The sequence below is a fragment of the Camelus bactrianus genome, chromosome 1 (assembly GCF_048773025.1).
Source record: "Camelus bactrianus isolate YW-2024 breed Bactrian camel chromosome 1, ASM4877302v1, whole genome shotgun sequence".
Taxonomy (NCBI): domain Eukaryota; kingdom Metazoa; phylum Chordata; class Mammalia; order Artiodactyla; family Camelidae; genus Camelus; species Camelus bactrianus.
The window spans coordinates 126,927,388-126,951,196 of record NC_133539.1 but is presented as its reverse complement, the minus strand read 5'-3'; positions in this window follow the sequence as shown (position 1 = coordinate 126,951,196).

Sequence of the window (23,809 nt, the reverse complement as noted above, 5' to 3'; positions counted from 1 at the left end):
ATATATTTATGGAATGGAGTTTGCAACTGAAAAGAAACTTTGTGTTCCCAACAAGCTAGGTGAATGACGGCTTTCACACACACTTATCTCTCAGAACTGAGCAAGTGGAGAGACGTTCGTTCATCTAGCACCAAGGGAACGGTTTGCAGGAGACACTTTTTCTCTGCTTTCTCAGTCTGTTTCCTAGTGCCGGTTTGAAATTCCTGCAGTTTTCACTGTAAAACCGAGTTGGAGCTAGTACCTCCCCATATATATGTATGGAATGGAGTTTGCAACTGAAAAGAAACTTTGTGTTCCCAACAAGCTAGGTGAAGGACGGCTTTCACACACACTTATCTCTCAGAACTGAGCAAGTGGAGAGACGTTCGTTCATCTAGCACCGAGGGAACAGGTAGCAGGAGACACTTTTTCTCTGCTTTCTCAGTCTGTTTCCTAGTGCCGGTTTGAAGTTCCTGCAGTTTTCACTGTAAAACCGAGTTGGAGCTAGTACCTCCCCATATATATGTATGGAATGGTGTTTGCAACTGAAAAGAAACTTTGTGTTCCCAACAAGCTAGGTGAAGGACGTCTTTCACACCCACTTATCTCTCAGAACTGAGCAAGTGGAGAGACGTTCGTTCATCTAGCACCAATGGAACGGGTTGCATGAGACACTTTTTCTCTGCTTTCTCAGTCTGTTTCCTATTGCCGGTTTGAAGTTCCTGCAGTTTTCACTGTAAAATCGAGTTGGAGCTAGCACCTCCCCATATATATGTATGGAATGGAGTTTGCAACTGAAAAGAAACTTTGTGTTCCCAACAAGCTAGGTGAAGGACGGCTTTCACACACACTTATCTCTCAGAACTGAGCAAGTGGAGAGACGTTCGTTCATCTAGCACCAAGGGAACGGGTTGCAGGCGACACTTTTTCTCTGCTTTCTCTGTCTGTTTCCTAGTGCCGGTTTGAAGTTCCTGCAGTTTTCACTGTAAAACCGAGTTGGAGCTAGTACCTCCCCATATATATGTATGGAATGGAGTTTGCAACTGAAAACAATCTATGTGTTCCCAACAAGCTAGGTGAAGGACGGCTTTCACACACACTTATCTCTCAGAACTGAGCAAGTGGAGAGACGTTCGTTCATCTAGCACCAAGGGAACGGGTTGCAGGTGACACTTTTTCACTGCTTTCTCAGTCTGTTTCCTAGTGCCGGTTTGAAGTTCCTGCAGTTTTCACTGAAAAACCGAGTTGGAGCTAGTACTTCCCTTATATATGTATGCAATGGAGTTTGCAACTGAAAAGATACTTTGTGTTCCCAACAAGCTAGGTGAAGGACGGCTTTCACACACACTTATCTCTCAGAACTGAGCAAGTGGAGAGACGTTCGTTCATCTAGCACCAAGGGAACGGGTTGCAGGCGACACTTTTTCTCTGCTTTCTCAGTCTGTTTCCTAGTGCCGGTTTGAAGTTCCTGCAGTTTTCACTGTAAAACCGAGTTGGAGCTAGTACCTCCCCATATATATGTATGGAATGGAGTTTGCAACTGAAAACAATCTATGTGTTCCCAACAAGCTAGGTGAAGGACGGCTTTCACACACACTTATCTCTCAGAACTGAGCAAGTGGAGAGACGTTCGTTCATCTAGCACCAAGGGAACGGGTTGCAGGTGACACTTTTTCACTGCTTTCTCAGTCTGTTTCCTAGTGCCGGTTTGAAGTTCCTGCAGTTTTCACTGAAAAACCGAGTTGGAGCTTCTACCTCCCCATATATATGTATGGAATGGTGTTTGCAACTGAAAAGAAACTTTGTGTTCCCAACAAGCTAGGTGAAGGACGGCTTTCACACACACTTATCTCTCAGAACTGAGCAAGTGGAGAGACGTTCGTTCATCTAGCACCAAGGGAACGGGTTGCAGGATACACTTATTCTCTGCTTTCTCAGTCTGTTTCCTAGTGCCGGTTTGAAGTTCCTGCAGTTTTCACTGTAAAACCGAGTTGGAGCTAGTACCTCCCCATATATATGTATGGAATGGAGTTTGCAACTGAAAAGAAACTTTGTGTTCCCAACAAGCTAGGTGAAGGACGGCTTTCACACACACTTATCTCTCAGAACTGAGCAAGTGGAGAGACGTTCGTTCATCTAGCACCAAGGGAACGGGTTGCAGGCGACACTTTTTCTCTGCTTTCTCTGTCTGTTTCCTAGTGCCGGTTTGAAGTTCCTGCAGTTTTCACTGTAAAACCGAGTTGGAGCTAGTACCTCCCCATATATATGTATGGAATGGAGTTTGCAACTGAAAACAATCTATGTGTTCCCAACAAGCTAGGTGAAGGACGGCTTTCACACACACTTATCTCTCAGAACTGAGCAAGTGGAGAGACGTTCGTTCATCTAGCACCAAGGGAACGGGTTGCAGGTGACACTTTTTCACTGCTTTCTCAGTCTGTTTCCTAGTGCCGGTTTGAAGTTCCTGCAGTTTTCACTGAAAAACCGAGTTGGAGCTAGTACTTCCCTTATATATGTATGCAATGGAGTTTGCAACTGAAAAGATACTTTGTGTTCCCAACAAGCTAGGTGAAGGACGGCTTTCACACACACTTATCTCTCAGAACTGAGCAAGTGGAGAGACGTTCGTTCATCTAGCACCAAGGGAACGGGTTGCAGGCGACACTTTTTCTCTGCTTTCTCTGTCTGTTTCCTAGTGCCGGTTTGAAGTTCCTGCAGTTTTCACTGTAAAACCGAGTTGGAGCTAGTACCTCCCCATATATATGTATGGAATGGAGTTTGCAACTGAAAACAATCTATGTGTTCCCAACAAGCTAGGTGAAGGACGGCTTTCACACACACTTATCTCTCAGAACTGAGCAAGTGGAGAGACGTTCGTTCATCTAGCACCAAGGGAACGGGTTGCAGGTGACACTTTTTCACTGCTTTCTCAGTCTGTTTCCTAGTGCCGGTTTGAAGTTCCTGCAGTTTTCACTGAAAAACCGAGTTGGAGCTTCTACCTCCCCATATATATGTATGGAATGGTGTTTGCAACTGAAAAGAAACTTTGTGTTCCCAACAAGCTAGGTGAAGGACGGCTTTCACACACACTTATCTCTCAGAACTGAGCAAGTGGAGAGACGTTCGTTCATCTAGCACCAAGGGAACGGGTTGCAGGATACACTTATTCTCTGCTTTCTCAGTCTGTTTCCTAGTGCCGGTTTGAAGTTCCTGCAGTTTTCACTGTAAAACCGAGTTGGAGCTAGTACCTCCCCATATATATGTATGGAATGGAGTTTGCAACTGAAAAGAAACTTTGTGTTCCCAACAAGCTAGGTGAAGGACGGCTTTCACACACACTTATCTCTCAGAACTGAGCAAGTGGAGAGACGTTCGTTCATCTAGCACCAAGGGAACGGGTTGCAGGCGACACTTTTTCTCTGCTTTCTCTGTCTGTTTCCTAGTGCCGGTTTGAAGTTCCTGCAGTTTTCACTGTAAAACCGAGTTGGAGCTAGTACCTCCCCATATATATGTATGGAATGGAGTTTGCAACTGAAAACAATCTATGTGTTCCCAACAAGCTAGGTGAAGGACGGCTTTCACACACACTTATCTCTCAGAACTGAGCAAGTGGAGAGACGTTCGTTCATCTAGCACCAAGGGAACGGGTTGCAGGTGACACTTTTTCACTGCTTTCTCAGTCTGTTTCCTAGTGCCGGTTTGAAGTTCCTGCAGTTTTCACTGAAAAACCGAGTTGGAGCTAGTACTTCCCTTATATATGTATGCAATGGAGTTTGCAACTGAAAAGATACTTTGTGTTCCCAACAAGCTAGGTGAAGGACGGCTTTCACACACACTTATCTCTCAGAACTGAGCAAGTGGAGAGACGTTCGTTCATCTAGCACCAAGGGAACGGGTTGCAGGCGACACTTTTTCTCTGCTTTCTCTGTCTGTTTCCTAGTGCCGGTTTGAAGTTCCTGCAGTTTTCACTGTAAAACCGAGTTGGAGCTAGTACCTCCCCATATATATGTATGGAATGGAGTTTGCAACTGAAAACAATCTATGTGTTCCCAACAAGCTAGGTGAAGGACGGCTTTCACACACACTTATCTCTCAGAACTGAGCAAGTGGAGAGACGTTCGTTCATCTAGCACCAAGGGAACGGGTTGCAGGTGACACTTTTTCACTGCTTTCTCAGTCTGTTTCCTAGTGCCGGTTTGAAGTTCCTGCAGTTTTCACTGAAAAACCGAGTTGGAGCTTCTACCTCCCCATATATATGTATGGAATGGTGTTTGCAACTGAAAAGAAACTTTGTGTTCCCAACAAGCTAGGTGAAGGACGGCTTTCACACACACTTATCTCTCAGAACTGAGCAAGTGGAGAGACGTTCGTTCATCTAGCACCAAGGGAACGGGTTGCAGGATACACTTTTTCTCTGCTTTCTCAGTCTGTTTCCTAGTGCCGGTTTGAAGTTCCTGCAGTTTTCACTGTAAAACCGAGTTGGAGCTAGTACCTCCCCATATATATTTATGGAATGGAGTTTGCAACTGAAAAGAAACTTTGTGTTCCCAACAAGCTAGGTGAATGACGGCTTTCACACACACTTATCTCTCAGAACTGAGCAAGTGGAGAGACGTTCGTTCATCTAGCACCAAGGGAACGGTTTGCAGGAGACACTTTTTCTCTGCTTTCTCAGTCTGTTTCCTAGTGCCGGTTTGAAATTCCTGCAGTTTTCACTGTAAAACCGAGTTGGAGCTAGAACCTCCCCATATATATGTATGGAATGGAGTTTGCAACTGAAAAGAAACTGTGTTCCCAACAAGCTAGGTGAAGGACGGCTTTCACACACACTTATCTCTCAGAACTGAGCAAGTGGAGAGACGTTCGTTCATCTAGCACCGAGGGAACAGGTAGCAGGAGACACTTTTTCTCTGCTTTCTCAGTCTGTTTCCTAGTGCCGGTTTGAAGTTCCTGCAGTTTTCACTGTAAAACCGAGTTGGAGCTAGTACCTCCCCATATATATGTATGGAATGGTGTTTGCAACTGAAAAGAAACTTTGTGTTCCCAACAAGCTAGGTGAAGGACGTCTTTCACACCCACTTATCTCTCAGAACTGAGCAAGTGGAGAGACGTTCGTTCATCTAGCACCAATGGAACGGGTTGCATGAGACACTTTTTCTCTGCTTTCTCAGTCTGTTTCCTATTGCCGGTTTGAAGTTCCTGCAGTTTTCACTGTAAAATCGAGTTGGAGCTAGCACCTCCCCATATATATGTATGGATTGGAGTTTGCAACTGAAAAGAAACTTTGTGTTCCCAACAAGCTAGGTGAAGGACGGCTTTCACACACACTTATCTCTCAGAACTGAGCAAGTGGAGAGACGTTCGTTCATCTAGCACCAAGGGAACGGGTTGCAGGCGACACTTTTTCTCTGCTTTCTCTGTCTGTTTCCTAGTGCCGGTTTGAAGTTCCTGCAGTTTTCACTGTAAAACCGAGTTGGAGCTAGTACCTCCCCATATATATGTATGGAATGGAGTTTGCAACTGAAAACAATCTATGTGTTCCCAACAAGCTAGGTGAAGGACGGCTTTCACACACACTTATCTCTCAGAACTGAGCAAGTGGAGAGACGTTCGTTCATCTAGCACCAAGGGAACGGGTTGCAGGTGACACTTTTTCACTGCTTTCTCAGTCTGTTTCCTAGTGCCGGTTTGAAGTTCCTGCAGTTTTCACTGTAAAACCGAGTTGGAGCTAGTACTTCCCTTATATATGTATGCAATGGAGTTTGCAACTGAAAAGATACTTTGTGTTCCCAACAAGCTAGGTGAAGGACGGCTTTCACACACACTTATCTCTCAGAACTGAGCAAGTGGAGAGACGTTCGTTCATCTAGCACCAAGGGAACGGGTTGCAGGAGACACTTTTTCTCTGCTTTCTCAGTCTGTTTCCCAGTGCCGGTTTGAAGTTCCTGCAGTTTTCACTGTAAAACCGAGTTGGAGCTAGTACCTCCCCATATATAAGTATGAAATGGAGTTTGCAACTGAAAAGAAACTTTGTGTTCCCAACAAGCTAGGTGAAGGACGGCTTTCGCACTCACTTATCTCTCAGAACTGAGCAAGTGGAGAGACGTTCGTTCATCTAGCACCAAGGGAACGGGTTGCAGGAAACACTTTTTCTCTGCTTTCTCAGTCTGTTTCCTAGTGCCGGTTTGAAGTTCCTGCAGTTTTCACTGAAAAACCGAGTTGGAGCTTCTACCTCCCCATATATATGTATGGAATGGAGTTTGCAACTGAAAAGAAACTTTGTGTTCCCAACAAGCTAGGTGAAGGACGGCTTTCACACACACTTTTCTCTCAGAACTGAGCAAGTGGAGAGACGTTCGTTCATCTAGCACCAAGGGAACGGTTTGCAGGAGACACTTTTTCTCTGCTTTCTCAGTCTGTTTCCTAGTGCCGTTTTGAAATTCCTGCAGTTTTCACTGTAAAACCGAGTTGGAGCTAGTACCTCCCCATATATTTGTATGGAATGGAGTTTGCAACTGAAAAGAAACTTTGTGTTCCCAACAAGCTAGGTGAATGACGGCTTTCACACACACTTATCTCTCAGAACTGAGCAAGTGGAGAGACTTTCATTCATCTAGCACCGAGGGAATGGTTTGCAGGAGACACTTTTCTCTGCTTTCTCAGTCTGTTTCCTAGTGCCGGTTTGAAGTTCCTGCAGTTTTCAGTGTAAAAACGAGTTGGAGCTAGTACCTCCCCATATATATGTATGGAATGTAGTTTGCAACTGAAAAGAATCTTTGTGTTCCCAACAAGCTAGGTGAAGGACGGCTTTCACAAACAATTATCTCTCAGAACTGAGCAAGTGGAGAGACGTTCGTTCATCTAGCACCAAGGGAACGGGTTGCAGGAGACACTTTTTCTCTGCTTTCTCAGTCTGTTTCCTAGTGCCGGTTTGAAGTTCCTGCAGTTTTCACTGAAAAACCGAGTTGGAGCTTCTACCTCCCCATATATATGTATGGAATGGAGTTTGCAACTGAAAAGAAACTTTGTGTTCCCAACAAGCTAGGTGAAGGACGGCTTTCACACACACTTTTCTCTCAGAACTGAGCAAGTGGAGAGACGTTCGTTCATCTAGCACCAAGGGAACGGTTTGCAGGAGACACTTTTTCTCTGCTTTCTCAGTCTGTTTCCTAGTGCCGTTTTGAAATTCCTGCAGTTTTCACTGTAAAACCGAGTTGGAGCTAGTACCTCCCCATATATTTGTATGGAATGGAGTTTGCAACTGAAAAGAAACCTTGTGTTCCCAACAAGCTAGGTGAATGACGGCTTTCACACACACTTATCTCTCAGAACTGAGCAAGTGGAGAGACTTTCATTCATCTAGCACCGAGGGAATGGGTTGCAGGAGACACTTTTCTCTGCTTTCTCAGTCTGTTTCCTAGTGCCGGTTTGAAGTTCCTGCAGTTTTCAGTGTAAAAACGAGTTGGAGCTAGTACCTCCCCATATATATGTATGGAATGTAGTTTGCAACTGAAAAGAATCTTTGTGTTCCCAACAAGCTAGGTGAAGGACGGCTTTCACAAACAATTATCTCTCAGAACTGAGCAAGTGGAGAGACGTTCGTTCATCTAGCACCAAGGGAACGGGTTGCAGGAGACACTTTTTCTCTGCTTTCTCAGTCTGTTTCCTAGTGCCGGTTTGAAGTTCCTGCAGTTTTCACTGTAAAACCGAGTTGGAGCTAGTACCTCCCAATATATATGTATGCAATGGAGTTTGCAACTGAAAAGAAACTTTGTGTTCCCAACAAGCTAGGTGAAGGACGGCTTTCACACACACTTATCTCTCAGAACTGAGCAAGTGGAGAGACGTTCGTTCATCTAGCACCAAGGGAACGGGTTGCAGGGTACACTTTTTCTCTGCTTTCTCAGTCTGTTTCCTAGTGCCGGTTTGAAGTTCCTGCAGTTTTCACTGTAAAACCGAGTTGGAGCTAGTACCTCCCCATATATATGTATGGAATGGAGTTTGCAACTGAAAAGAAACTTTGTGTTCCCAACAAGCTAGGTGAAGGACGGCTTTCACACACACTTATCTCTCAGAACTGAGCAAGTGGAGAGACGTTCGTTCATCTAGCACCAAGGGAACGGTTTGCAGGAGACACTTTTTCTCTGCTTTCTCAGTCTGTTTCCTAGTGCCGGTTTGAAATTCCTGCAGTTTTCACTGTAAAACCGAGTTGGAGCTAGTACCTCCCCATATATATTTATGGAATGGAGTTTGCAACTGAAAAAAAACTTTGTGTTCCCAACAAGCTAGGTGAATGACGGCTTTCACACACACTTATCTCTCAGAACTGAGCAAGTGCAGAGACGTTCGTTCATCTAGCACCAAGGGAACGGTTTGCAGGAGACACTTTTTCTCTGCTTTCTCAGTCTGTTTCCTAGTGCCGGTTTGAAATTCCTGCAGTTTTCACTGTAAAACCGAGTTGGAGCTAGTACCTCCCCATATATACGTATGGAATGGAGTTTGCAACTGAAAAGAAACTTTGTGTTCCCAACAAGCTAGGTGAAGGACGGCTTTCACACACACTTATCTCTCAGAACTGAGCAAGTGGAGAGACGTTCGTTCATCTAGCACCGAGGGAACGGTTTGCAGGAGACACTTTTTCTCTGCTTTCTCAGTCTGTTTCCTAGTGCCGGTTTGAAGTTCCTGCAGTTTTCACTGTAAAACCGAGTTGGAGCTAGTACCTCCCCATATATATGTATGGAATGGTGTTTGCAACTGAAAAGAAACTTTGTGTTCCCAACAAGCTAGGTGAAGGACGGCTTTCACACACACTTATCTCTCAGAACTGAGCAAGTGGAGAGACGTTCGTTCATCTAGCACCAAGGGAACGGGTTGCAGGAAACACTGTTTCTCTGCTTTCTCATTCTGTTTCCTAGTGCCGGTTTGAAGTTCCTGCAGTTTTCACTGTAAAACCGAGTTGGAGCTTGTACCTCCCCATATATATTTATGGAATGGAGTTTGCAACTGAAAAGAAACTTTGTGTTCCCAACAAGCTAGGTGAAGGACGGCTTTCACACACACTTAACTCTCTGAACTGAGCAAGTGGAGAGACGTTCGTTCATCTAGCACCAAGGGAACGGGTTGCAGGAGACACTTTTCTCTGCTTTCTCAGTCTGTTTCCTAGTGCCGGTATCAAGTTCCTGCGGTTTTCACTGTAAAACCGAGTTGGAGCTAGTACCTCCCCATATATAAGTATGGAATGGAGTTTGCAACTGAAAAGAAACTTTGTGTTCCCAACAAGCTAGGTGAAGTACGGCTTTCACACACACTTATCTCTCAGAACTGAGCAAGTGGAGAGACTTTCTTTCATCTAGCACCAAGGGAACGGGTTGCAGGAGACACTTTTTCTCTGCTTTCTCAGTCTGTTTCCTAGTGCCGGTTTGAAATTCCTGCAGTTTTCACTGTAAAACCGAGTTGGAGCTAGTACCTCCCCATATATATGTATGGAATGGAGTTTGCAACTGAAAAGAAACTTTGTGTTCCCAACAAGCTAGGTGAAGTACGGCTTTCACACACACTTATCTCTCAGAACTGAGCAAGTGGAGAGACTTTCTTTCATCTAGCACCAAGGGAACGGGTTGCAGGAGACACTTTTTCTCTGCTTTCTCAGTCTGTTTCCTAGTGCCGGTTTGAAATTCCTGCAGTTTTCACTGTAAAACCGAGTTGGAGCTAGTACCTCCCCATATATATGTATGGAATGGAGTTTGCAACTGAAAAGAAACTTTGTGTTCCCAACAAGCTAGGTGAAGGACGGCTTTCACACACACTTTTCTCTCAGAACTGAGCAAGTGGAGAGACGTTCGTTCATCTAGCACCAATGGAACGGTTTGCAGGAGACACTTTTTCTCTGCTTTCTCAGTCTGTTTCCTAGTGCCGGTTTGAAGTTCCTGCAGTTTTCATTGTAAATCCGAGTTGGAGCTAGTACCTCCCCATATATATGTATGGAATGGAGTTTGCAACTGAAAAGAAACTTTGTGTTCCCAACAAGCTAGGTGAAGGACGGCTTTCACACACACTTATCTCTCAGAACTGAGCAAGTGGAGAGACGTTCGTTCATCTAGCACCAAGGGAACGGGTTGCAGGAGACACTTTTTCTCTGCTTTCTCAGTCTGTTTCCTAGTGCCGGTTTGAAGTTCCTGCAGTTTTCACTGCAAAACCGAGTTGGAGTTAGTACCTCCCAATATATATGTATGGAATGGAGTTTGCAACTGAAAAGAAACTTTGTGTTCCCAACAAGCTAGGTGAAGGACGGCTTTCACACACACTTATCTCTCAGAACTGAGGAAGTGGAGAGACGTTCGTTCATCTAGCACCAAGGGAACGGGTTGCAGGAGACACTTTTTCTCTGCTTTCTCAGTCTGTTTCCCAGTGCCGGTTTGAAGTTCCTGCAGTTTTCACTGTAAAACCGAGTTGGAGCTAGTACCTCCCCATATATAAGTATCAAATGGAGTTTGCAACTGAAAAGAAACTTTGTGTTCCCAACAAGCTAGGTGAAGGACGGCTTTCGCACTCACTTATCTCTCAGAACTGAGCAAGTGGAGAGACGTTCGTTCATCTAGCACCAAGGGAACGGGTTGCAGGAAACACTTTTTCTCTGCTTTCTCAGTCTGTTTCCTAGTGCCGGTTTGAAGTTCCTGCAGTTTTCACTGAAAAACCGAGTTGGAGCTTCTACCTCCCCATATATATGTATGGAATGGAGTTTGCAACTGAAAAGAAACTTTGTGTTCCCAACAAGCTAGGTGAAGGACGGCTTTCACACACACTTTTCTCTCAGAACTGAGCAAGTGGAGAGACGTTCGTTCATCTAGCACCAAGGGAACGGTTTGCAGGAGACACTTTTTCTCTGCTTTCTCAGTCTGTTTCCTAGTGCCGTTTTGAAATTCCTGCAGTTTTCACTGTAAAACCGAGTTGGAGCTAGTACCTCCCCATATATTTGTATGGAATGGAGTTTGCAACTGAAAAGAAACCTTGTGTTCCCAACAAGCTAGGTGAATGACGGCTTTCACACACACTTATCTCTCAGAACTGAGCAAGTGGAGAGACTTTCATTCATCTAGCACCGAGGGAATGGGTTGCAGGAGACACTTTTCTCTGCTTTCTCAGTCTGTTTCCTAGTGCCGGTTTGAAGTTCCTGCAGTTTTCAGTGTAAAAACGAGTTGGAGCTAGTACCTCCCCATATATATGTATGGAATGTAGTTTGCAACTGAAAAGAATCTTTGTGTTCCCAACAAGCTAGGTGAAGGACGGCTTTCACAAACAATTATCTCTCAGAACTGAGCAAGTGGAGAGACGTTCGTTCATCTAGCACCAAGGGAACGGGTTGCAGGAGACACTTTTTCTCTGCTTTCTCAGTCTGTTTCCTAGTGCCGGTTTGAAGTTCCTGCAGTTTTCACTGTAAAACCGAGTTGGAGCTAGTACCTCCCAATATATATGTATGCAATGGAGTTTGCAACTGAAAAGAAACTTTGTGTTCCCAACAAGCTAGGTGAAGGACGGCTTTCACACACACTTATCTCTCAGAACTGAGCAAGTGGAGAGACGTTCGTTCATCTAGCACCAAGGGAACGGGTTGCAGGATACACTTTTTCTCTGCTTTCTCAGTCTGTTTCCTAGTGCCGGTTTGAAGTTCCTGCAGTTTTCACTGTAAAACCGAGTTGGAGCTAGTACCTCCCCATATATATGTATGGAATGGAGTTTGCAACTGAAAAGAAACTTTGTGTTCCCAACAAGCTAGGTGAAGGACGGCTTTCACACACACTTATCTCTCAGAACTGAGCAAGTGGAGAGACGTTCGTTCATCTAGCACCAAGGGAACGGTTTGCAGGAGACACTTTTTCTCTGCTTTCTCAGTCTGTTTCCTAGTGCCGGTTTGAAATTCCTGCAGTTTTCACTGTAAAACCGAGTTGGAGCTAGTACCTCCCCATATATATTTATGGAATGGAGTTTGCAACTGAAAAGAAACTTTGTGTTCCCAACAAGCTAGGTGAATGACGGCTTTCACACACACTTATCTCTCAGAACTGAGCAAGTGCAGAGACGTTCGTTCATCTAGCACCAAGGGAACGGTTTGCAGGAGACACTTTTTCTCTGCTTTCTCAGTCTGTTTCCTAGTGCCGGTTTGAAATTCCTGCAGTTTTCACTGTAAAACCGAGTTGGAGCTAGTACCTCCCCATATATACGTATGGAATGGAGTTTGCAACTGAAAAGAAACTTTGTGTTCCCAACAAGCTAGGTGAAGGACGGCTTTCACACACACTTATCTCTCAGAACTGAGCAAGTGGAGAGACGTTCGTTCATCTAGCACCGAGGGAACGGTTTGCAGGAGACACTTTTTCTCTGCTTTCTCAGTCTGTTTCCTAGTGCCGGTTTGAAGTTCCTGCAGTTTTCACTGTAAAACCGAGTTGGAGCTAGTACCTCCCCATATATATGTATGGAATGGTGTTTGCAACTGAAAAGAAACTTTGTGTTCCCAACAAGCTAGGTGAAGGACGTCTTTCACACCCACTTATCTCTCAGAACTGAGCAAGTGGAGAGACGTTCGTTCATCTAGCACCAATGGAACGGGTTGCATGAGACACTTTTTCTCTGCTTTCTCAGTCTGTTTCCTATTGCCGGTTTGAAGTTCCTGCAGTTTTCACTGTAAAACCGAGTTGGAGCTAGCACCTCCCCATATATATGTATGGAATGGAGTTTGCAACTGAAAAGAAACTTTGTGTTCCCAACAAGCTAGGTGAAGGACGGCTTTCACACACACTTATCTCTCAGAACTGAGCAAGTGGAGAGACGTTCGTTCATCTAGCACCAAGGGAACGGGTTGCAGGAAACACTGTTTCTCTGCTTTCTCATTCTGTTTCCTAGTGCCGGTTTGAAGTTCCTGCAGTTTTCACTGTAAAACCGAGTTGGAGCTTGTACCTCCCCATATATATTTATGGAATGGAGTTTGCAACTGAAAAGAAACTTTGTGTTCCCAACAAGCTAGGTGAAGGACGGCTTTCACACACACTTAACTCTCTGAACTGAGCAAGTGGAGAGACGTTCGTTCATCTAGCACCAAGGGAACGGGTTGCAGGAGACACTTTTTCTCTGCTTTCTCAGTCTGTTTCCTAGTGCCGGTATCAAGTTCCTGCGGTTTTCACTGTAAAACCGAGTTGGAGCTAGTACCTCCCCATATATAAGTATGGAATGGAGTTTGCAACTGAAAAGAAACTTTGTGTTCCCAACAAGCTAGGTGAAGTACGGCTTTCACACACACTTATCTCTCAGAACTGAGCAAGTGGAGAGACTTTCTTTCATCTAGCACCAAGGGAACGGGTTGCAGGAGACACTTTTTCTCTGCTTTCTCAGTCTGTTTCCTAGTGCCGGTTTGAAATTCCTGCAGTTTTCACTGTAAAACCGAGTTGGAGCTAGTACCTCCCCATATATATGTATGGAATGGAGTTTGCAACTGAAAAGAAACTTTGTGTTCCCAACAAGCTAGGTGAAGTACGGCTTTCACACACACTTATCTCTCAGAACTGAGCAAGTGGAGAGACTTTCTTTCATCTAGCACCAAGGGAACGGGTTGCAGGAGACACTTTTTCTCTGCTTTCTCAGTCTGTTTCCTAGTGCCGGTTTGAAATTCCTGCAGTTTTCACTGTAAAACCGAGTTGGAGCTAGTACCTCCCCATATATATGTATGGAATGGAGTTTGCAACTGAAAAGAAACTTTGTGTTCCCAACAAGCTAGGTGAAGGACGGCTTTCACACACACTTATCTCTCAGAACTGAGGAAGTGGAGAGACGTTCGTTCATCTAGCACCAAGGGAACGGTTTGCAGGAGACACTTTTTCTCTGCTTTCTCAGTCTGTTTCCTAGTGCCGGTTTGAAGTTCCTGCAGTTTTCATTGTAAATCCGAGTTGGAGCTAGTACCTCCCCATATATATGTATGGAATGGAGTTTGCAACTGAAAAGAAACTTTGTGTTCCCAACAAGCTAGGTGAAGGACGGCTTTCACACATAATTATCTCTCAGAACTGAGGAAGTGGAGAGAGGTTCTTTCATCTAGCACCAAGGGAACGGGTTGCAGGAGACACTTTTTCTCTGCTTTCTCAGTCTGTTTCCTAGTGCCGGTTTGAAGTTCCTGCAGTTTTCACTGTCAAACAGAGTTTGAGCTAGTACCTCCCCATATATATGTATGGAATGGAGTTTGCAACTGAAAAGAAACTTTGTGTTCCCAACAAGCTAGGTGAAGGACGGCTTTCACACACACTTATCTCTCAGAACTGAGCAAGTGGAGAGACGTTCGTTCATCTAGCACCAAGGGAACGGGTTGCAGGAAACACTTTTTCTCTGCTTTCTCAGTCTGTTTCCTAGTGCCGGTTTGAAATTCCTGCAGTTTTCACTGTAAAACCGAGTTGGAGCTAGTACCTCCCCATATATATGTATGGAATGGAGTTTGCAACTGAAAAGAAACTTTGTGTTCCCAACAAGCTAGGTGAAGGACGGCTTTCACACACACTTATCTCTCAGAACTGAGCAAGTGGAGAGACGTTCGTTCATCTAGCACCAAGGGAACGGGTTTCAGGAGACACTTTTTCTCTGCTTTCTCAGTCTGTTTCCTAGTGCCGGTTTGAAGTTCCTGCAGTTTTCACAGTAAAACCGAGTTGGAGCTAGTACCTCCCCATATATATGTATGGAATGGAGTTTGCAACTGAAAAGAAACTTTGTGTTCCCAACAAGCTAGGTGAAGGACGGCTTTCACACACACTTATCTCTCAGAACTGAGCAAGTGGAGAGACGTTCGTTCATCTAGCACCAAGGAAACGGGTTGCAGGAGACACTTTTTCTCTGCTTTCTCAGTCTGTTTCCTAGTGCCGGTTTGAAGTTCCTGCAGTTTTCACTGTAAAACCGAGTTGGAGCTAGTACCTCCCCATATATATGTATGGAATGGAGTTTGCAACTGAAAAGAAACTTTGTGTTCCCAACAAGCTAGGTGAAGGACGGCTTTCACACACACTTATCTCTCAGAACTGAGCAAGTGGAGAGAAGTTCGTTCATCTAGCACCAAGGGAACGGGTTGCAGGATACACATTTTCTCTGCTTTCTCAGTCTGTTTCGTAGTGCGGGTTGAAGTTCCTGCAGTTTTCACTGTAAAACCGAGTTGGAGCTAGTACCTCCCCATATATATTTATGGAATGGAGTTTGCAACTGAAAAGAAACTTTGTGTTCCCAACAAGCTAGTTGAAGTACGGCTTTCACACACACTTATCTCTCAGAACTGAGCAAGTGGAGAGACGTTCGTTCATCTAGCACCAAGGGAACGGTTTGCAGGAGACACTTTTTCTCTGCTTTCTCAGTCTGTTTCCTAGTGCCGGTTTGAAATTCCTGCAGTTTTCACTGTAAAACCGAGTTGGAGCTAGTACCTCCCCATATATATGTATGGAATGGAGTTTGCAACTGAAAAGAAACTTTGTGTTCCCAACAAGCTAGGTGAAGGACGGCTTTCACACACACTTATCTCTCAGAACTGAGCAAGTGGAGAGACGTTCGTTCATCTAGCACCAAGGGAACGGTTTGCAGGAGACACTTTTTCTCTGCTTTCTCAGTCTGTTTCCTAGTGCCGGTTTGAAATTCCTGCAGTTTTCACTGTAAAACCGAGTTGGAGCTAGTACCTCCCCATATATATGTATCGAATGGAGCTTGCAACTGAAAAGAAACTTTGTGTTCCCAACAAGCTAGGTGAAGGACGGCTTTCACACACACTTATCTCTCAGAACTGAGCAAGTGGAGAGACGTTCGTTCATCTAGCACCAAGGGAACGGGTTTCAGGAGACACTTTTTCTCTGCTTTCTCAGTCTGTTTCCTAGTGCCGGTTTGAAGTTCCTGCAGTTTTCACAGTAAAACCGAGTTGGAGCTATTACCTCCCCATATATATGTATGGAATGGAGTTTGCAACTGAAAAGAAACTTTGTGTTCCCAACAAGCTAGGTGAAGGACGGCTTTCACACACACTTATCTCTCAGAACTGAGCAAGTGGAGAGACGTTCGTTCATCTAGCACCAAGGGAACGGGTTGCAGGAGACACTTTTTCTCTGCTTTCTCAGTCTGTTTCCTAGTGCCGGTTTGAAGTTCCTGCAGTTTTCACTGTAAAACCGAGTTGGAGCTAGTACCTCCCAATATATATGTATGGAATGGAGTTTGCAACTGAAAAGAAACTTTGTGTTCCCAACAAGCTAGGTGAAGGACGGCTTTCACACACACTTATCTCTCAGAACTGAGCAAGTGGAGAGACGTTCGTTCATCTAGCACCAAGGGAACGGTTTGCAGGAGACACTTTTTCTCTGCTTTCTCAGTCTGTTTCCTAGTGCCGGTTTGAAGTTCCTGCAGTTTTCATTGTAAATCCGAGTTGGAGCTAGTACCTCCCCATATATATGTATGGAATGGAGTTTGCAACTGAAAAGAAACTTTGTGTTCCCAACAAGCTAGGTGAAGGACGGCTTTCACACATAATTATCTCTCAGAACTGAGGAAGTGGAGAGAGGTTCTTTCATCTAGCACCAAGGGAACGGGTTGCAGGAGACACTTTTTCTCTGCTTTCTCAGTCTGTTTCCTAGTGCCGGTTTGAAGTTCCTGCAGTTTTCACTGTCAAACAGAGTTTGAGCTAGTACCTCCCCATATATATGTATGGAATGGAGTTTGCAACTGAAAAGAAACTTTGTGTTCCCAACAAGCTAGGTGAAGGACGGCTTTCACACACACTTATCTCTCAGAACTGAGCAAGTGGAGAGACGTTCGTTCATCTAGCACCAAGGGAACGGTTTGCAGGAGACACTTTTTCTCTGCTTTCTCAGTCTGTTTCCTAGTGCCGGTTTGAAATTCCTGCAGTTTTCACTGTAAAACCGAGTTGGAGCTAGTACCTCCCCATATATATGTATCGAATGGAGCTTGCAACTGAAAAGAAACTTTGTGTTCCCAACAAGCTAGGTGAAGGACGGCTTTCACACACACTTATCTCTCAGAACTGAGCAAGTGGAGAGACGTTCGTTCATCTAGCACCAAGGGAACGGGTTTCAGGAGACACTTTTTCTCTGCTTTCTCAGTCTGTTTCCTAGTGCCGGTTTGAAGTTCCTGCAGTTTTCACAGTAAAACCGAGTTGGAGCTATTACCTCCCCATATATATGTATGGAATGGAGTTTGCAACTGAAAAGAAACTTTGTGTTCCCAACAAGCTAGGTGAAGGACGGCTTTCACACACACTTATCTCTCAGAACTGAGCAAGTGGAGAGACGTTCGTTCATCTAGCACCAAGGGAACGGGTTGCAGGAGACACTTTTTCTCTGCTTTCTCAGTCTGTTTCCTAGTGCCGGTTTGAAGTTCCTGCAGTTTTCACTGTAAAACCGAGTTGGAGCTAGTACCTCCCAATATATATGTATGGAATGGAGTTTGCAACTGAAAAGAAACTTTGTGTTCCCAACAAGCTAGGTGAAGGACGGCTTTCACACACACTTATCTCTCAGAACTGAGCAAGTGGAGAGACGTTCGTTCATCTAGCACCAAGGGAACGGTTTGCAGGAGACACTTTTTCTCTGCTTTCTCAGTCTGTTTCCTAGTGCCGGTTTGAAGTTCCTGCAGTTTTCATTGTAAATCCGAGTTGGAGCTAGTACCTCCCCATATATATGTATGGAATGGAGTTTGCAACTGAAAAGAAACTTTGTGTTCCCAACAAGCTAGGTGAAGGACGGCTTTCACACATAATTATCTCTCAGAACTGAGGAAGTGGAGAGAGGTTCTTTCATCTAGCACCAAGGGAACGGGTTGCAGGAGACACTTTTTCTCTGCTTTCTCAGTCTGTTTCCTAGTGCCGGTTTGAAGTTCCTGCAGTTTTCACTGTCAAACAGAGTTTGAGCTAGTACCTCCCCATATATATGTATGGAATGGAGTTTGCAACTGAAAAGAAACTTTGTGTTCCCAACAAGCTAGGTGAAGGACGGCTTTCACACACACTTATCTCTCAGAACTGAGCAAGTGGAGAGACGTTCGTTCATCTAGCACCAAGGGAACGGGTTGCAGGAAACACTTTTTCTCTGCTTTCTCAGTCTGTTTCCTAGTGCCGGTTTGAAATTCCTGCAGTTTTCACTGTAAAACCGAGTTGGAGCTAGTACCTCCCCATATATATGTATGGAATGGAGTTTGCAACTGAAAAGAAACTTTGTGTTCCCAACAAGCTAGGTGAAGGACGGCTTTCACACACACTTATCTCTCAGAACTGAGCAAGTGGAGAGACGTTCGTTCATCTAGCACCAAGGGAACGGGTTTCAGGAGACACTTTTTCTCTGCTTTCTCAGTCTGTTTCCTAGTGCCAGTTTGAAGTTCCTGCAGTTTTCACAGTAAAACCGAGTTGGAGCTAGTACCTCCCCATATATATGTATGGAATGGAGTTTGCAACTGAAAAGAAACTTTGTGTTCCCAACAATATAGGTGAAGGACGGCTTTCACACACACTTATCTCTCAGAACTGAGCAAGTGGAGAGACGTTCGTTCATCTAGCACCAAGGAAACGGGTTGCAGGAGACACTTTTTCTCTGCTTTCTCAGTCTGTTTCCTAGTGCCGGTTTGAAGTTCCTGCAGTTTTCACTGTAAAACCGAGTTGGAGCTAGTACCTCCCCATATATATGTATGGAATGGAGTTTGCAACTGAAAAGAAACTTTGTGTTCCCAACAAGCTAGGTGAAGGACGGCTTTCACACACACTTATCTCTCAGAACTGAGCAAGTGGAGAGAAGTTCGTTCATCTAGCACCAAGGGAACGGGTTGCAGGATACACATTTTCTCTGCTTTCTCAGTCTGTTTCGTAGTGCCGGTTTGAAGTTCCTGCAGTTTTCACTGTAAAACCGAGTTGGAGCTAGTACCTCCCCATATATATTTATGGAATGGAGTTTGCAACTGAAAAGAAACTTTGTGTTCCCAACAAGCTAGTTGAAGTACGGCTTTCACACACACTTATCTCTCAGAACTGAGCAAGTGGAGAGACGTTCGTTCATCTAGCACCAAGGGAACGGTTTGCAGGAGACACTTTTTCTCTGCTTTCTCAGTTTGTTTCCTAGTGCCGGTTTGAAATTCCTGCAGTTTTCACTGTAAAACCGAGTTGGAGCTAGTACCTCCCCATATATATGTATGGAATGGAGTTTGCAACTGAAAAGAAACTTTGTGTTCCCAACAAGCTAGGTGAAGGACGGCTTTCACACACACTTATCTCTCAGAACTGAGCAAGTGGAGAGACGTTCGTTCATCTAGCACCAAGGGAACGGTTTGCAGGAGACACTTTTTCTCTGCTTTCTCAGTCTGTTTCCTAGTGCCGGTTTGAAATTCCTGCAGTTTTCACTGTAAAACCGAGTTGGAGCTAGTACCTCCCCATATATATGTATCGAATGGAGCTTGCAACTGAAAAGAAACTTTGTGTTCCCAACAAGCTAGGTGAAGGACGGCTTTCACACACACTTATCTCTCAGAACTGAGCAAGTGGAGAGACGTTCGTTCATCTAGCACCAAGGGAACGGGTTTCAGGAGACACTTTTTCTCTGCTTTCTCAGTCTGTTTCCTAGTGCCGGTTTGAAGTTCCTGCAGTTTTCACAGTAAAACCGAGTTGGAGCTAGTACCTCCCCATATATATGTATGGAATGGAGTTTGCAACTGAAAAGAAACTTTGTGTTCCCAACAAGCTAGGTGAAGGACGGCTTTCACACACACTTATCTCTCAGAACTGAGCAAGTGGAGAGACTTTCGTTCATCTAGCACCAAGTGAACGGGTTGCAGGAGACACTTTTTCTCTGCTTTCTCAGTCTGTTTCCTAGTGCCGGTTTGAAGTTCCTGCAGTTTTCACTGTAAAACCGAGTTGGAGCTAGTACCTCCCAATATATATGTATGGAATGGAGTTTGCAACTGAAAAGAAACTTTGTGTTCCCAACAAGCTAGGTGAAGGACGGCTTTCACACACACTTATCTCTCAGAACTGAGCAAGTGGAGAGACGTTCGTTCATCTAGCACCAAGGGAACGGGTTGCAGGATACACTTTTTCTCTGCTTTCTCAGTCTGTTTCCTAGTGCCGGTTTGAAGTTCCTGCAGTTTTCACTGTAAAACCGAGTTGGAGCTAGTACCTCCCCATATATATGTATGGAATGGAGTTTGCAACTGAAAAGAAACTTTGTGTTCCCAACAAGCTAGGTGAAGGACGGCTTTCACACACACTTATCTCTCAGAACTGAGCAAGTGGAGAGACGTTCGTTCATCTAGCACCAAGGGAACGGGTTGCAGGATACACTTTTTCTCTGCTTTCTCAGTCTGTTTCCTAGTGCCGGTTTGAAGTTCCTGCAGTTTTCACTGTAAAACCAAGTTGGAGCTAGTACCTCCCCATATATATGTATGGAATGGAGTTTGCAACTGAAAAGAAACTTTGTGTTCCCAACAAGCTAGGTGAAGGACGGCTTTCACACACACTTATCTCTCAGAACTGAGCAAGTGGAGAGACGTTCGTTCATCTAGCACCAAGGGAACGGTTTGCAGGAGACACTTTTTCTCTGCTTTCTCAGTCTGTTTCCTAGTGCCGGTTTGAAATTCCTGCAGTTTTCACTGTAAAACCGAGTTGGAGCTAGTACCTCCCCATATATATGTATGGAATGGAGTTTGCAACTGAAAAGAAACTTTGTGTTCCCAACAAGCTAGGTGAAGGACGGCTTTCACACACACTTATCTCTCAGAACTGAGCAAGTGGAGAGACGTTCGTTCATCTAGCACCGAGGGAACGGGTTGCAGGAGACACTTTTTCTCTGCTTTCTCAGTCTGTTTCCTAGTGCCGGTTTGAAGTTCCTGCAGTTTTCACTGTAAAACCGAGTTGGAGCTAGTACCTCCCCATATATATGTATGGAATGGTGTTTGCAACTGAAAAGAAACTTTGTGTTCCCAACAAGCTAGGTGAAGGACGTCTTTCACACCCACTTATCTCTCAGAACTGAGCAAGTGGAGAGACGTTCGTTCATCTAGCACCAATGGAACGGGTTGCATGAGACACTTTTTCTCTGCTTTCTCAGTCTGTTTCCTATTGCCGGTTTGAAGTTCCTGCAGTTTTCACTGTAAAATCGAGTTGGAGCTAGCACCTCCCCATATATATGTATGGAATGGAGTTTGCAACTGAAAAGAAACTTTGTGTTCCCAACAAGCTAGGTGAAGGACGGCTTTCACACACACTTATCTCTCAGAACTGAGCAAGTGGAGAGACGTTCGTTCATCTAGCACCAAGGGAACGGGTTGCAGGAAACACTGTTTCTCTGCTTTCTCATTCTGTTTCCTAGTGCCGGTTTGAAGTTCCTGCATTTTTCACTGTAAAACCGAGTTGGAGCTTGTACCTCCCCATATATATTTATGGAATGGAGTTTGCAACTGAAAAGAAACTTTGTGTTCCCAACAAGCTAGGTGAAGGACGGCTTTCACACACACTTTACTCTCTGAACTCAGCAAGTGGAGAGACGTTCGTTCATCTAGCACCAAGGGAACGGGTTGCAGGAGACACTTTTTCTCTGCTTTCTCAGTCTGTTTCCTAGTGCCGGTATCAAGTTCCTGCGGTTTTCACTGTAAAACCGAGTTGGAGCTAGTACCTCCCCATATATAAGTATGGAATGGAGTTTGCAACTGAAAAGAAACTTTGTGTTCCCAACAAGCTAGGTGAAGTACGGCTTTCACACACACTTATCTCTCAGAACTGAGCAAGTGGAGAGACTTTCTTTCATCTAGCACCAAGGGAACGGGTTGCAGGAGACACTTTTTCTCTGATTTCTTATTCTGTTTCCTAGTGCCGGTTTGAAGTTCCTGCAGTTTTCACTGTCAAATCGAGTTGGAGCTAGTACCTCCCCATATATATGTATGGAATGGAGTTTGCAGCTGAAAAGAAACTTTGTATTCCCAACAAGCTAGGTGAAGGACGGCTTTCACACACACTTATCTCTCAGAACTGAGCAAGTGGAGAGACGTTCGTTCATCTAGCACCAAGGGAACGGGTTGCAGGAAACACTGTTTCTCTGCTTTCTCATTCTGTTTCCTAGTGCCGGTTTGAAGTTCCTGCATTTTTCACTGTAAAACCGAGTTGGAGCTTGTACCTCCCCATATATATTTATGGAATGGAGTTTGCAACTGAAAAGAAACTTTGTGTTCCCAACAAGCTAGGTGAAGGACGGCTTTCACACACACTTTACTCTCTGAACTCAGCAAGTGGAGAGACGTTCGTTCATCTAGCACCAAGGGAACGGGTTGCAGGAGACACTTTTTCTCTGCTTTCTCAGTCTGTTTCCTAGTGCCGGTATCAAGTTCCTGCGGTTTTCACTGTAAAACCGAGTTGGAGCTAGTACCTCCCCATATATAAGTATGGAATGGAGTTTGCAACTGAAAAGAAACTTTGTGTTCCCAACAAGCTAGGTGAAGTACGGCTTTCACACACACTTATCTCTCAGAACTGAGCAAGTGGAGAGACTTTCTTTCATCTAGCACCAAGGGAACGGGTTGCAGGAGACACTTTTTCTCTGATTTCTTATTCTGTTTCCTAGTGCCGGTTTGAAGTTCCTGCAGTTTTCACTGTCAAATCGAGTTGGAGCTAGTACCTCCCCATATATATGTATGGAATGGAGTTTGCAGCTGAAAAGAAACTTTGTATTCCCAACAAGCTAGGTGAAGGACGGCTTTCACACACACTTATCTCTCAGAACTGAGCAAGTGGAGAGACGTTCGTTCATCTAGCACCAAGGGAACGGGTTGCAGGAGACACTTTTTCTCTGCTTTCTCTGTCTGTTTCCTAGTGCCGGTTTGAAGTTCCTGCAGTTTTCACTGTAAAACCGAGTTGGAGCTAGTACCTCCCCATATATATGTATGGAATGGAGTTTGCAACTGAAAACAATCTATGTGTTCCCAACAAGCTAGGTGAAGGACGGCTTTCACACACACTTATCTCTCAGAACTGAGCAAGTGGAGAGACGTTCGTTCATCTAGCACCAAGGGAACGGGTTGCAGGTGACACTTTTTCACTGCTTTCTCAGTCTGTTTCCTAGTGCCGGTTTGAAGTTCCTGCAGTTTTCACTGTAAAACCGAGTTGGAGCTAGTACCTCCCTTATATATGTATGCAATGGAGTTTGCAACTGAAAAGAAACTTTGTGTTCCCAACAAGCTAGGTGAAGGACGTCTTTCACACCCACTTATCTCTCAGAACTGAGCAAGTGGAGAGACGTTCGTTCATCTAGCACCAATGGAACGGGTTGCATGAGACACTTTTTCTCTGCTTTCTCAGTCTGTTTCCTATTGCCGGTTTGAAGTTCCTGCAGTTTTCACTGTAAAATCGAGTTGGAGCTAGCACCTCCCCATATATATGTATGGAATGGAGTTTGCAACTGAAAAGAAACTTTGTGTTCCCAACAAGCTAGGTGAAGGACGGCTTTCACACACACTTATCTCTCAGAACTGAGCAAGTGGAGAGACGTTCGTTCATCTAGCACCAAGGGAACGGGTTGCAGGAAACACTGTTTCTCTGCTTTCTCATTCTGTTTCCTAGTGCCGGTTTGAAGTTCCTGCATTTTTCACTGTAAAACCGAGTTGGAGCTTGTACCTCCCCATATATATTTATGGAATGGAGTTTGCAACTGAAAAGAAACTTTGTGTTCCCAACAAGCTAGGTGAAGGACGGCTTTCACACACACTTTACTCTCTGAACTCAGCAAGTGGAGAGACGTTCGTTCATCTAGCACCAAGGGAACGGGTTGCAGGAGACACTTTTTCTCTG